Source organism: Plecotus auritus, assembly GCF_963455305.1.
Source record: "Plecotus auritus genome assembly, chromosome: 11".
NCBI classification, from domain to species: domain Eukaryota; kingdom Metazoa; phylum Chordata; class Mammalia; order Chiroptera; family Vespertilionidae; genus Plecotus; species Plecotus auritus.
The window spans coordinates 40,596,525-40,609,385 of record NC_137777.1 but is presented as its reverse complement, the minus strand read 5'-3'; the positions used below and the strand labels follow the sequence as shown (position 1 = coordinate 40,609,385).

At 43.4% G+C, this 12,861-nt stretch overlaps 1 pseudogene across 1 annotated transcript; it reads left to right on the top strand.

Annotated features, from left to right (window-relative positions):
• Positions 1-9,773: 9,773 nt before the first annotated feature.
• Positions 9,774-10,457, top strand: LOC308236673 (large ribosomal subunit protein uL22-like; annotated as a pseudogene). Its single transcript has one exon. The product of its transcript is annotated as a large ribosomal subunit protein uL22-like (transcript).
• The last annotated feature ends 2,404 nt before the right edge of the window (positions 10,458-12,861 follow it).

Here is a 12,861-nt window from a genome sequence, read left to right as displayed (position 1 = left end):
TTGATGTCACTTTGTTGTTCATAATTTTTAACTTTACCTTTTTCTTCTTCTTCCTCTTCTTAAAGAACACCCTTCAGCATTTCATGTAATCCTGGTTTGGTGGTGATGAACTCCTTTAGCTTTTTCTTGTCTGTGAAGCTCTTTATCTGACCTTCAACTCTGAATGATAGCTTTGCTGGGTAGAGTAATCTTGGTTGTAGGTTCTTGCTGTTCATCACTTTGAATATTTCTTGCCACTCCCTTCTGGCCTGCATAGTTTCTGTTGAGAAATCAGCTGACAGTCGTATGGGTGCTCCCTTATAGGTAACTAACTGTTTTTCTCTTGCTGCTTTTAATATTCTCTCTTTGTCTTTGGCTCTTGGAATTTTAATTATGATGTGTCTTGATGTGGTCCTTTTTAGATTCCTTTTGTTTAGGGTTCTCTGCACTTCCTGGACTTGTAAGTCTGTTTCTTTCACCAGGTGGGGGAAGTTTTCTGTCATTATTTCTTCAAATAGGTTTTCAGTATTTTGCTCTCTCTCTTCTTCTGGCACCCCCATAATTTGGATGTTGGTATGCTTGAGGTTGTCCCAGAGGCTCCTTACACTATCTTCATATTTTTGGATTCTTTTTTCTTTGTGCTTTTCCTGTTGGGTGTTTTTTGCTTCTTTGTATTTCAAATCTTTGACTTGATTCTTGCGATCCTCTAGTCTGCTGTTGGATCTCTGTATAATATTTTTTATTTCAGTCAGTGTATGCTTAATTTCTAGTTGGTCCTTTTTCATATTCTCGAGGGTCTCGCTAAATTTATTGGCCTTTTCTAGAAAATTCTTGAAAAACTTTATAACCGTGGGTTTGAACGGTTATATATATATCCAGTCGTTTGCTTTCCTCCATTTCTTTCATTTGTGACCTGTTTGTCTCCACATTTTGGCTGCTTTCCTGAGTTAATAGAGTGGCTTTGTGTGCTATGTGTCCTCTAGGGCCCAGTGGCTCAGCCTCCCTAGTTACCTGAGGTGAACACTCTTAGTGCACCCCTTTGTGGGCTGTGTGCACAGTCTTGTTGTAGTTAAGCCTTGATTGTTGTTGGTATCACTGGGAGGAATTGACCTCCAGTCCAATTGGCTGTGAGGATCAGCTGTGTCTACGATGTGAGAACTTCTGTGCTGGAGACACTCTTATGGGGCAAGACTTGCTTCAGTGGGGCTTTGGTGCTCACTGAGTCTGCCCCCTGAGTGTGTCCCTTATGGATCTGAGGAGTTGTAATCTGGATGGTCCTACTCTGACCTTTGGGTCCTCTGGCTCTTGGATCTCCAAGGAGGTGCTAATTTAGCCTCTTCCTGAGGCCACCCAGCAGGAACTACAAAGAGATCTGCAGATTCCTCTTCTTTGTTTGGGTTTTGGAGGTGCCCAGATGAGGCCCAGCTGTGAAGCAATGCAAGCTACTGCGGGGCCTTGGGCCTTCTTTTGGATGTTCTGGGTCTCACTGACTCAGCTTCAGTTTGTTAGGTAATTTTAGATTTCCAAGGACCAGGCCATTCATATGCAAAAGCTTCTGCGCACATCTGGGGTGGGGTGGAGTCTCAGGGCAGAGCAAACAGCAATGGCTTCCCGTCAGCCCTGCCCAAAGAGGCCCCCGGATCTCAGTGTCCCCCGGTAATCACTGCAAAAACCTCTGAGAGAAAGCAGCCCTCAAGTTCTGCCCGCTGCCAGACAGTCCAGTTTCTCCCCTTATGAGTCTGGGTCCCCAGAGTCTCGCCCAGAACTGGAGTTCAGAGCAGTAGGGAGCGCACGCGCTTCCGTACCTCTGCCTTTACTTCTGCAGCTCCTCTGAGTCTCAGTGTGCTTTCTCTTTCCTTCTAGTTGTAGAATTTCCACTCAGCCAGCCTTCCTGTGGTTCTGGATGATGTCGGTTTTGTCTTTTAGTTGTAGTTTTGAAGTTGTGCGAGGCAGCAGTTCAGGTGTTTACCTATGCCGCCATCTTGGTTTCTCCCGAAGCAAGTGTTTTTATACTAGAATTTTCTCCTGAAAAATTATCAGGAATGGGGAAAAATAAGAAGTACTTGCTTATTTAATGTTCTCTTAGACCTAAGGATAAGAATCTTTAAGTTCATATTTCTTAATGGATACAATTCTCAAGCATAAAATTTTCTCTAAGAGGAAGTCCTGTACCTAGTATCTGGACTGAAGGACCTAGAGAATTAAGGTGAACTGGAGACTTTTGTGACATTTAAAGTTTTAATGTAGGAGAAACCAAGATGGCGGCATAGGTAAACACCTAAACTGCTGCCTCGCACAACAATTTCAAAACTACAACTAAAAGACAGAACGGACACCATCCAGAACCACAGGAAAGCTGGCTGAGTGAAAATTCTACAACTAGAAGGAAAGAGAAAAGCTCACAGAGAATTGGAGGTACGGCAAAGGGTCTTTGTGCGCGCAGAGAGGAAAGGCGGCTGAGAGCCTGGCTGACTTTCTCTGGCGGAAGGGGGAAGGAAGCCCCCGACCGCACTGAACCCCAGTTATGACTGCACTGAACTCCAGTTCCGGGCGAGCTCCTGGGGACCCACACTCTTACAGGGGGAGTCTGGACTCTCGGGCGGAGACTCGGGAGCCGGGGAAGGCGGAGGACTGAAAGCGCGCACGTGCCAGTGCACACAAAGGCTCTGGAGGTTGCCACAGGCTTTCCCTAGTGGAAGGGAGTCAGAGGCTCCTGACTGCACTGAGCCCCAGTTCTGACATTTAAAGTTTTAATGTAGGAGAAACCAAGATGGCAGCATAGGTAAACATCTAAACTGCTGCCTCGCACAACAATATCAAAACTACAACTAAAAGACAAAACGGACACCATCCAGAACCACAGGAAAGCTGGCTGAGTGGAAATTCTACAACTAGAAGAAAAGAGGAAAGCACATTGAGACTCAGAGGAGCTGCAAAAAGCTGAGGTACGGAGACTCGCATGCGGAGAGGACGGGCAGCTGTGTGCACGGGCGGCTGAGTGCGTGGCTGGCTTTCTAAAGCGGGAGAGAGAAGGAATCTCCCGACTGCACTGAACTCTAGTCCCGGGCGAGACGCTGGGAAACCCGACTCAGTAGGGGAGAATCTGGACTGTCACGAAAAGAGAAAGCACACTGAGACCCACGAGCTGCGGAAGGCAGAGGTCAGGTGGCGTGTGCGCGCAGAGAGGACTGACTGCTGAATGCACGGGCGGCTGAGTGCGCGGCTGGCTTTCTAAAGCGGGAGAAAGACGGAAGCTCCTGACTGCGCTGAACTCCAGTTCCGGGCAAGTTTCTGGGAACCCTGACTCATTCAGGGAGAAACTGGACTGTCTGGCAGTGGGCGAAACTCGAGAGCAGCTTTCTCTCAGAGGTGCTTGCAGCAATTACCGAGGGACACTGAGACCCAGTGGCCTCATAGGGCAGGGCTGACGGGAAACCAAGGCTGTCTGCTCTGCCCTGAAACCCCGCCCCATCCAAGCTGAGCACAGAGGCTTTTGCAATTTTGCAAGTCTTGTCTCATAAGAGTGTCTCCAGCACAGAAGTGTTCCCAGCGTAGACACAGCTGATCCTCACAGCCAATTGGCCTGGAGGTCAATTCCTCCCAGTGATACCAACAACAATCAAGGCTTAACTACAACAAGGCTGTGCACACAGTCTACAAAGGGGTGCACCAAGAGTGTCCACCTCATACCTGGGGAAGCTGAGCCACTGTGCCCTAGAGGACACCTACCACACAAAGCTACTCTACCAACTCAGGGAAGCAACTAAAATGCGGAGACAAAGAAACAGGTCACAAATGAAAGAAATGGAGGAAAGCAAACGACTGGATATAGAGTTCAAAACCATGGTTATAAGGTTTTTCCAGAATTTCCGAGAAAAGGCCTATAGATTTAGTGAGACCTTCGAGGATATGAAAAAGGACCAACTAGCCCTAACTGGTTTGGCTCAGTGGGTAGAGCGTCGGCCTGCAGACTCAAGGGTCCCAGGTTTGATTCTGGTCAAGGGCATGTACTTTGGTTGCGGGCACATACCCAGTAGGGAGTGTGCAAGAGGCAGCAGATCGATGTTTCTCTCTCATTAATGTTTCTAACTATCCCTCTCCCTTCCTCTCTTTAAAAATCAATAAAATATACTTTTTTAAAAAAAGAAAAGAAAAAGGACCAACTAGAAATTAAACATACACTGACTGAAGTAAAAAAATATTATACAGAGACCTAACAGCAGACTAGAGGACCGCAAGAATCAAGTCAAAGAGTTGAAATACAAAGAAGCAAAAAACACTCAGCCAGAAAAGCAAAAAGAAAAAAGAATCCAAAAATTTGAAGATAGTGTAAGGAGCCTCTGGGACAACCTCAAGCATACCAACATCCAAATTATGGGGGTGCCAGAAGAAGAGAGAGAGCAAAATACTGAAAACCTATTTGAAGAAATAATGACAGAAAACTTCCCCCACCTGGTGAAAGAAATAGACTTACAAGTCCAGGAAGTGCACAGAACCCCAAACAAAAGGAATCCAAAGAGGACCACATCAAGACACATCATAATTAAAATGCCAAGAGCAAAAGACAAAGAATATTAAAAGCAGCAAGAGAAAAACAGTTACCTACAAGGGAGCACCCATATGACTGTCAGCTGATTTCTCAACAGAAACTATGCAGGCCAGATGGGAATGGCAAGAAATATTCAAAGTGATGAATAGCAAGAACCTACAACCAAGATTACTCTACCCAGCAAAGCTATCATTCATAATTGAAGGTCAGATAAAGAGCTTCACAGATAAGAAAAAGATAAAGGAGTTCATCACCGCCAAACCAGTATTATATGAAATGCTGAAAGGTATTCTTTAAGAAGAGGAAGAAGAAGAAAAAGTTAAAGATAAAAATTATGAACAACAAATACATGTCTATCAACAAGTGAATCTAAAAATCAAGTGAACAAAAAATCTGATGAACAGAATAAACTGGTGAATATAATAGAATCAGGGGCATAAATAGGGAGTGGACTGGCAATTCTCGGGGGGAGAGGGGTATGGGAGGTGTGGGAAGAGACTGGACAAAAATCGTACACCTATGGATGAGGACAGTGGGGGGAGGTAAGGGCAGAGGGTGGGGTGGGAACTGGGTGGAGGGGAGCTATGACGGGGGGCGGGAAGAGGAACAATTGTAATAATCTGAACAATGAAGATTTATTAAATTAAAAAAATAAAGTTTTGCCCTGACTGGTTTGGCTCAGTGGATAGAGTGTCGGCCTTCGGACTAAAGGGTCCCAGGTTCGATTCTGGTCAAGGGCATGTACCTTGGTTGTGGGCGCATCCCCAGTTGGGGGTGTGCAGGAGGCAGCTGATCGATGTTTCTCTCTCATCGATGTTTCTAACTCTCTGTCCCTCTCCCTTCCTCTCTGTAAAAAAATCAATAAAATATATTTTTTAAAAAAATTAAAAAAATAAAGTTTTAATGTAGTAACCTAAAGAGTATTAGACCCAAGGTTACTGTATGTAGCAAATAGCTCTGTGTGAGATCCCAACCTCATTTTCCAGTCACAATATGGTAGAGTATTAAAGATCTATCATAGTTTATTTATCTTGTTGAGATCTAAGCTGAATTTAGGAGTTAATAACTAACCAATATAAAGAGAAGAGGGAGGCCGAAACCGGTTTGGCTCGGTGGATAGAGCGTCGACCTGTGGACTGAAGGTCCCAGGTTCGATTCCGGTCAAGGACATGTACCTTGGTTGCGGGCACATCCCCAGTGTGGGGTGTGCAGGAGGCAGCTGATCGATGTTTCTCTCTCATCGATGTTTCTAACTCTCTATCCCTCTCTCTTCCTCTCTGTAAAAAAATCAATAAAATATATTTAAAAAAAAAAGAGAGAGAGAGAAGAGGGAGGACTTGGCCACTATTAGAGTCTTCAGCCACCACCATTTTCCATCTAAGGTTGGTCAAGTTACCCACTTCAAATTCTGCAGGATAGCTGACACTTTTATGACAGATTGCCTCACACCTATTTTTACTAATGTTTTTAAGACGTTTGGGGTGGTTAATGACCATGAAGAACTTAAGAAGTATACCTGGAAGGAAAATAACTTTTTTCCTGATACACTTAAAATGAAGACCAGTCTGGAAAAACATGTGTTGCTATCAATCAGAGGTTTCCAAATATGTTAGGTTGGAGCAATTCAGGGTACAAGTACATGACCCTATTTTGTACATGATTATATTAATACCATGGTATTTTTGATACTTAAGTGTTTGGAGTAAAATGAATCTCTACCAGCCCAGCTGGTATTGCTCAGTGGTTAAGCATTAACCCTGGGTTCCATTCCTAGTCAGGGCACATGCCCGGGTTTCGGGCTCAATCCCTAGTAGGGGGTGTGCAGGAGGCTGATGTCTCTCTCTCTCATTGATGTTCCTATCTATCTCTCTCCCTCTCTCAAAATCAGTAAAAACAAAATACCTTTTTAAAAAGAATCCCTATGAGAAGACTACTAGTCAATTAGTTTTCCCAAGTTTTTTTTCCCATGATTCTTTAAGATTTGAATCCATTGAGTATCAATTTTTTTCCTCTTAAGGTGAGACTAACATCTATTCTCTTGGCATGTGACGCAACCTACACTTTAGATTTTTCCAAGGATTGAAGAAAATTTTTCACTAGAAGAAGTTCTCTGTCTTACACCACAGAAGTTCTCCCAGCCTACTTTGTGGAAATAGATTGATCGTGCTTCCTTCTCCTGCTTCATTTTTTTAAAAAATGCCTATCACAAGTGGGGTATCTCAAGATTTTATATCTAAACCTGAAACTGAGAAATACTGTCAGCCATTCATTCTCTCAGAGCAGAAATGTGGTCTTGGACCACTTTTATGGCACTTATTACAAATGCAAATTTCTGGTCCCTACCCAGATTTACTGAATCAGAATGTCTGAAGAGGACCAAGGAATGTAATTTTTCCATCGGTTCTTTTCCTACATCAATTATAATTAGTATTGTGTTGGTTTTTCTTTATCCAAGGTTAGAATGAGGTACGTACATCTAAAACCTCTTCCTGTTTTTTCTTAATGCTATTGAGGACAGCTCTGTCTTGCTATTTGATGTTCAGTGTCCATGGCACAAAATCTCAGATTGAAGAGCTAGAACAAAACTTTTTCTGTCCTGTGAACTGGTCAGTATGTTTCCTTTGTTAGACTAGTGCTTGTCAAATTGGACTAATTCTCAGAATCACTTAAAGAACTTTCAAAACACACACTACTTACCAGACCTCATACAAGACTCATTCATCAGAATCTCCAGGTTAGGGAGGATCCATGTGAGAGTGATAATTACCCTGTTTCAAAATCCCTACGTGGAACAATATCTAGTTAATTCACCATGTTCACTTTTTGCTTGGCTTCCTAGAAGCTAGTCTTGCAACATTTTTTCTTGGAATTCAGTTCTTTAATATAATTATTCTCCTTTTTCTTTCCCATTTTATTGTCTCACTTAGTATGTTTTTAATGAATTTCAACTTCAAAGGAATAACTATCCTTTGAACCATCACATTTCATGCAATAGCATTTAAACCTAAAATAAATCAGTTATTAGGATTACAGACTGAAAGGATATTGTGAGCATAAAAGTCTCATCATTCAGATTTTATGGAGACTTCATGGAAATTATTGTTTGAAAAGCACACTGAAAACCATTGCTATTAAATGCCATATACATAAGTTCTCAGTCCCCCTTTATTCCCTTCGCCATTGGAACCCCCAAGACTGAGTACACTGATCTCCTTTCTTGTTATTCACCACCTCAAAGATCTAACCCATGTAAGTGGTGGTAACCATTACCACCATGCTGAATAATTTCCAGATGTGTGCTTGAGTTGCAACCACTCACCAAAACCCCAGGCCTAAATATTTTTCTATCTGCAGGAATTCTTCATTTGGCTGTCTCCCAAAGTCCAGACATCAATGTGAAGAAAGTCAATACATCTAAAACCAAACTATTTTCTTATTCCACAGTTTTATATTCCTAATTACCACGCTTCCCAACTCACCATTTGGATAAATAGCATCACCATTATCCCATGCCCCAAGCTGCATTGGTCCTTAATCACTCCTTTTTCTTTTAATCCGCACTCCACTTAGCAGAGCAATATTTACACTATAGTTTGAGGATGTGGATTCAATTTGACGACCAAAGAAAATGCTGGTGGGTATGAGTGATGCTCAGAAGGACTGATAAATTGCCTAGGAAATGTGAGTGGCTTGCTTCACAGGGACAAAGGCTATCAGTTGTCTTAGTCTCGGGGACTTATCCCTTTCTCTTTCCTTCCCTGAGCTAGTGCTCATTTCCCCAATTAAAATAAATTACTAGTAATTGAATTCCATGTACATGGTCTATTCCTGTTTCCATCTGTCATGGTGGTGGTGATAGCAACAGTTTAGTAATAATATTCCTCATCTGTAGAAAAGAAATGATAGTAATTCAATTTGTTGTTATGAGTATTAAACATCCATAGTGTTTAGTACAACCCTTTGCACCCAGTAAATACTAGTTGCTCTTATTTTGTCATTGTCGTTAACAATATATTCACATATTCTTCTATGATTATTTCACTTTGACTTGTACCATTTAAGCTCCAAAAAATACCATCTTTATTCTTTAGTAAATTCTTACCATAACTTTATAAGATAAAATTCACATTCTTCACCTTGGGAGTTAAAATTCAATAGTTGTAAAATCCTGAACAAGTTATTTTACAGAGCCTCTGTTTTCTTATTTGAAATAGGGATCACATTATGTTCCAGGTTAATATAAGGTTGAAATTACTAATATATATCAACAGTGCTTGGGGGACTGCAAAGAATTTTCTACATTTTAGCTGTTTTCATTTGTGCTGTAAGCTTTGTATTGGGCTGATGCAATCAAGAAAACAGCTCCAAAGAATCTTTGGCCACCACCCCAAGACCTTGGTTCTACTAGGCAATGAGCCATACATCATTTTTTGATGGCTACAAGATACCAGCTCAGTTCAACCAGTTACAAATTCCCTGAGGCATAAGACCTTCTAATTATAGAAGCCATTTACGAAAGCATTTTGCACAGAATGATGCAAAAAGAATGATTCATTCTCCTCAGGTGAAAGTGATGTACTGTGTGCTTCCTGGCAGCTGTAAGTACCCAGCTGCCTTTTGAAGCATCCCCAAATAAGCTGCTGTGTCCATCATGTGCCAACACCCAGGAAATGCTGACCCATTTTAGGGCCCTCTTGAAAGCATAACAAATTCAAACTAAGACCCCTTCCTCCCTCTGTGTCTGCTGAGGTTATTTCAGATATCCTCCCCACCATACATCTCCATAGCTCTTGGTTGTTGCCTCAAATACAAGTCATTCCACCCATCTATTATTCTCATTCACTTGTATTCATGCTACTATTGATTTTTTTCCTGCTCTAATCTAACCACCTCTTGCTATTCCTCTACATCCAGAACCTTTCTACCAGATGGTTCATGTTCTTATTTGCCCCAAACCCCTTCCTCCACAACTTCTGATAATAGACTCATCCTACCCATAGGGAAAAGCATGTGACTAAAGTGGGCCACAAAAGTTACCCAGAAATGATCAAGCAACCAAGCCAGCCTAGTCTAAGTCTTTCCTTGGTATTGTTCTGATAGACCTTCAAGTGACCATATTCTCTGCCATGTAAATAACATCTATTTACAATAGGGAAAAATGACACCAAACTGAAACAAAGCAACAAGAGGGATGAAGAAATAGAGTCCTACTCTTCCTGTAAGTGGCCTGAGGCGACCTCTGAAAATGGTTCGCTATTCACTTGACCCAGAAAACCCCACAAACATGCAAATCAAGAGGTTCAAATCTTCATGTTCACTTTACAGACACTCATGAAGCTACCCAGGCCATCAAGGGTATGCATATCCAAAAAGCCACCAATTATCTGAAGGATGTCACTTTACAGAAGCATTGTGTGCCCGTCTGTCATTACAGTGGTGGAGTTGGTAGGTGTGCCCAGGCCAAACAGTGGAGCTGGACGTGGGGTCACTGGCCCAAAAAGAGTGCTGAATTTTTGCTGCCCATGCTTAAAAATGCAGACAATCATGCTGGACTTAAGGGTATAGATGTAGACTCTCTGGTCATTGAGCACATCCAGGTGAACAAAGCTCCCAAGATGCCGTGTAGAACCTGTACAGAGCTCATGGGCCAATTACCCGTACCCGAGCTCGCCCTGCCACATTGAGATCATCCTTACTGCAAAAAGAACACATTGTTCCCAAACCAAGAGTGGTTACCAGAGCCCAAGAGAGAGCTATGGAGATAGTGCCTAACGGAAGCTGCGACCTTCTCTGGAAGAGGCCAAGCGTGCAGGGTAAAAGCTTGCAGTGCCTGACTGAGCAGCACATCAGCAGTACAAAGGCTCACCGTTTCTGCCCAGTGTGCTATAGCTCCCCCCTGGGCCGGCCAAAACTTTGCTACTCAGTCTGAAGCTCTTCCTGCCCAGTCCTCCTTCCTTCCTTTCACGGATGTCAGACCTGTGCTATAATCTGAAGGCTTTCCCTGCTGACTCCTCTTCCCTTTATATTTCACAAATGTTATTGTCAATAAACCTCTTATGATTCTAAGTCTGTTTTGGCATCTGTTTCCTGCGAAACCCAATTAGACAACCACACATCCTCTGTCCACCTCAGGTCCTAGTACTGACCAGACAGAGTATGGTAGGTTTATGCGGCTCAAAGACCAGTGAGGATATTTTCTCATAAAAGAGTGAAAAATAATTAAATTTTAAGATATGGAAAAGTCAATTTCAGTTTAAAAACTCAACTTCAATGGAACAATTAACTTCCAAGTGACCTAGAACCCTTCCATTGCACCCTTCACCAAGCAAGTCTTGAAAACACCCATCACGTCAGTGATTGTCTATTATCTGTCTTTCATTCCAGGCATATGAGTTTCAAGAAAAAAGACTTTCCTTTGGGGATAATAAAAATGTTCTAAAGTTAGATTATTGTGATGGCTGCACAACTTTGTAATACACGAAAAACCATCAAATTGTGCACCTGAAATAGGCGAACTATGTGATATAAATTACATCTCAAAGCTATTAAAACATATAATTGAATTATAAGAGATAGTCAGTCGGTGAAGGTTTCAAAGAAGTCACACATGAATGAGATTTAGAGGAACGGTAGCAGTGTCCTGGGGGGAAGAGGAGGAAACATTCTGGACAGAAGCAGTAGACACATAGCCAGGGGAGAGGACATGCTATAAAGTGTACAGTGTGACGTCAGTAAGGCTGGTACTAGGAGATTGGGGCCTATCCAGGCAGGGTTTGAGCCTGTCTGAGTAAGCAGGGGCCAAATCATCATGGGCTAGTCATGGGGGAAACCACTAAAATCTTTGAGCTTATTTGAAGCATCATTCTAATGTAAAAACTGGAAGGCCATTTGGAGGGGAGTGAAACCAGTAATCATTTGACCAGAAAGGAGGAACACAATAATCCTATCTAAAAAAAGAGTAATATGCAAATTGACCATCACTCCAACACACAAGATGGCTGCCCCCATTTGGACACAAGATGGCCACCACAAGATGGCCAGCAGGGGAGGGCAGTTGGGAGGGACCAGGCCTGCAAGGGAGAGCAGTTGGGAGCGATCAAGCTTGCAGGGGAGGGCAGTAGGGGGGGGAACCAGGCCTGCAGGGGAGAGCAGTTGGGGGAAATCAGGCTGGCAGGGGAATGGTTAGGGGGTGATCAGGCTGGCAGGCAGAAGCAGTTAGGGGCAATCAGGAAGGAAGGCAGGCAGGCGAACAGTTGGAAGCCAGCAGTCCTGGATTGTGAGAGGGATGTCCGACTGCCCGGTAGGATCGGGCCTAAATGGGCAGTCAGACATCCCTCGAGGGGTCCCAGATTGGAGAGGGTGCAGGCTGGGCTGAGGAACAGCCCCCCCCCCCCCCCCGCCCCGTGCACGAATTTTGTGCACCGGGCCTCTACTAGCTAGTATTTATAGAGCTAACCCTCTACTGAGCACTTTCCTTGAATCATCTATTCAGTTGCTAAAGTAGGTACTTACAGTAATATTTTTATAGATGATATCCAGGTGGCTTGCTCCCTCACCTCCTTGAGGTCTTCAGGCAAATGCAACTTCCCAAAACTGTCTCTATTCCCTTGCTTTATTTTTCTCTGGGACCCTCAGCTCAGTTTAACGTGTTCTACTTTTTAAATCTTGTTTAAAGATTCCCCACTGCTAGACTGAAAGCCCAACAGAACAGGTTAATTTGTATTTTTCATTCAGTTCTGTATCCCCAGTGCCTAGCTACCCAATAAATATTCTTTGAATAAATGAATACATAAATGAATGAGTCAATCAAGACTCACAGAGTTAAGTAACTTGTTCATGATCACACAGATAATAAGTGGCAGAATTCTGATTTAAAACCCCGCATTCTTTGCCCAGCCAATGTGGCTCAGTGGTTGAGGGCCAACCTATGAACCAGGAGGAGGTCACCCTTGGATTCCTGGTCAGGGCACATGCCCTGGTTGTAGCGGTGATTCCCTCTCATATCTCTCTCTCTCTCTCCCTATCTCTGAAATAAAATAAATAAATAAATAAAAATAATTATTTTTTAAAGAAGTGATACTCAACAAGGAAGCAGACACTGACACCCAGCCCAAGGTAGCCAGGAGGGCAGGAAAGCATGCTTGCGGCACTGCACGCTACAACACGTGGCGGTCAGCGACCGGGCTGGGGATTTAGCCTGTTAGCTCTGCTCAGGAAGTTTGTGCCTCAACCCTTGGCCTGGGGCGGAGCAGGGGGTACGTTGCTTGGCTCAGGCTTCTGCCCCCGCCGGCCGGTACTGTCGGCCTCCGGTCGCCAGGCGGCGCTGTGGGCTG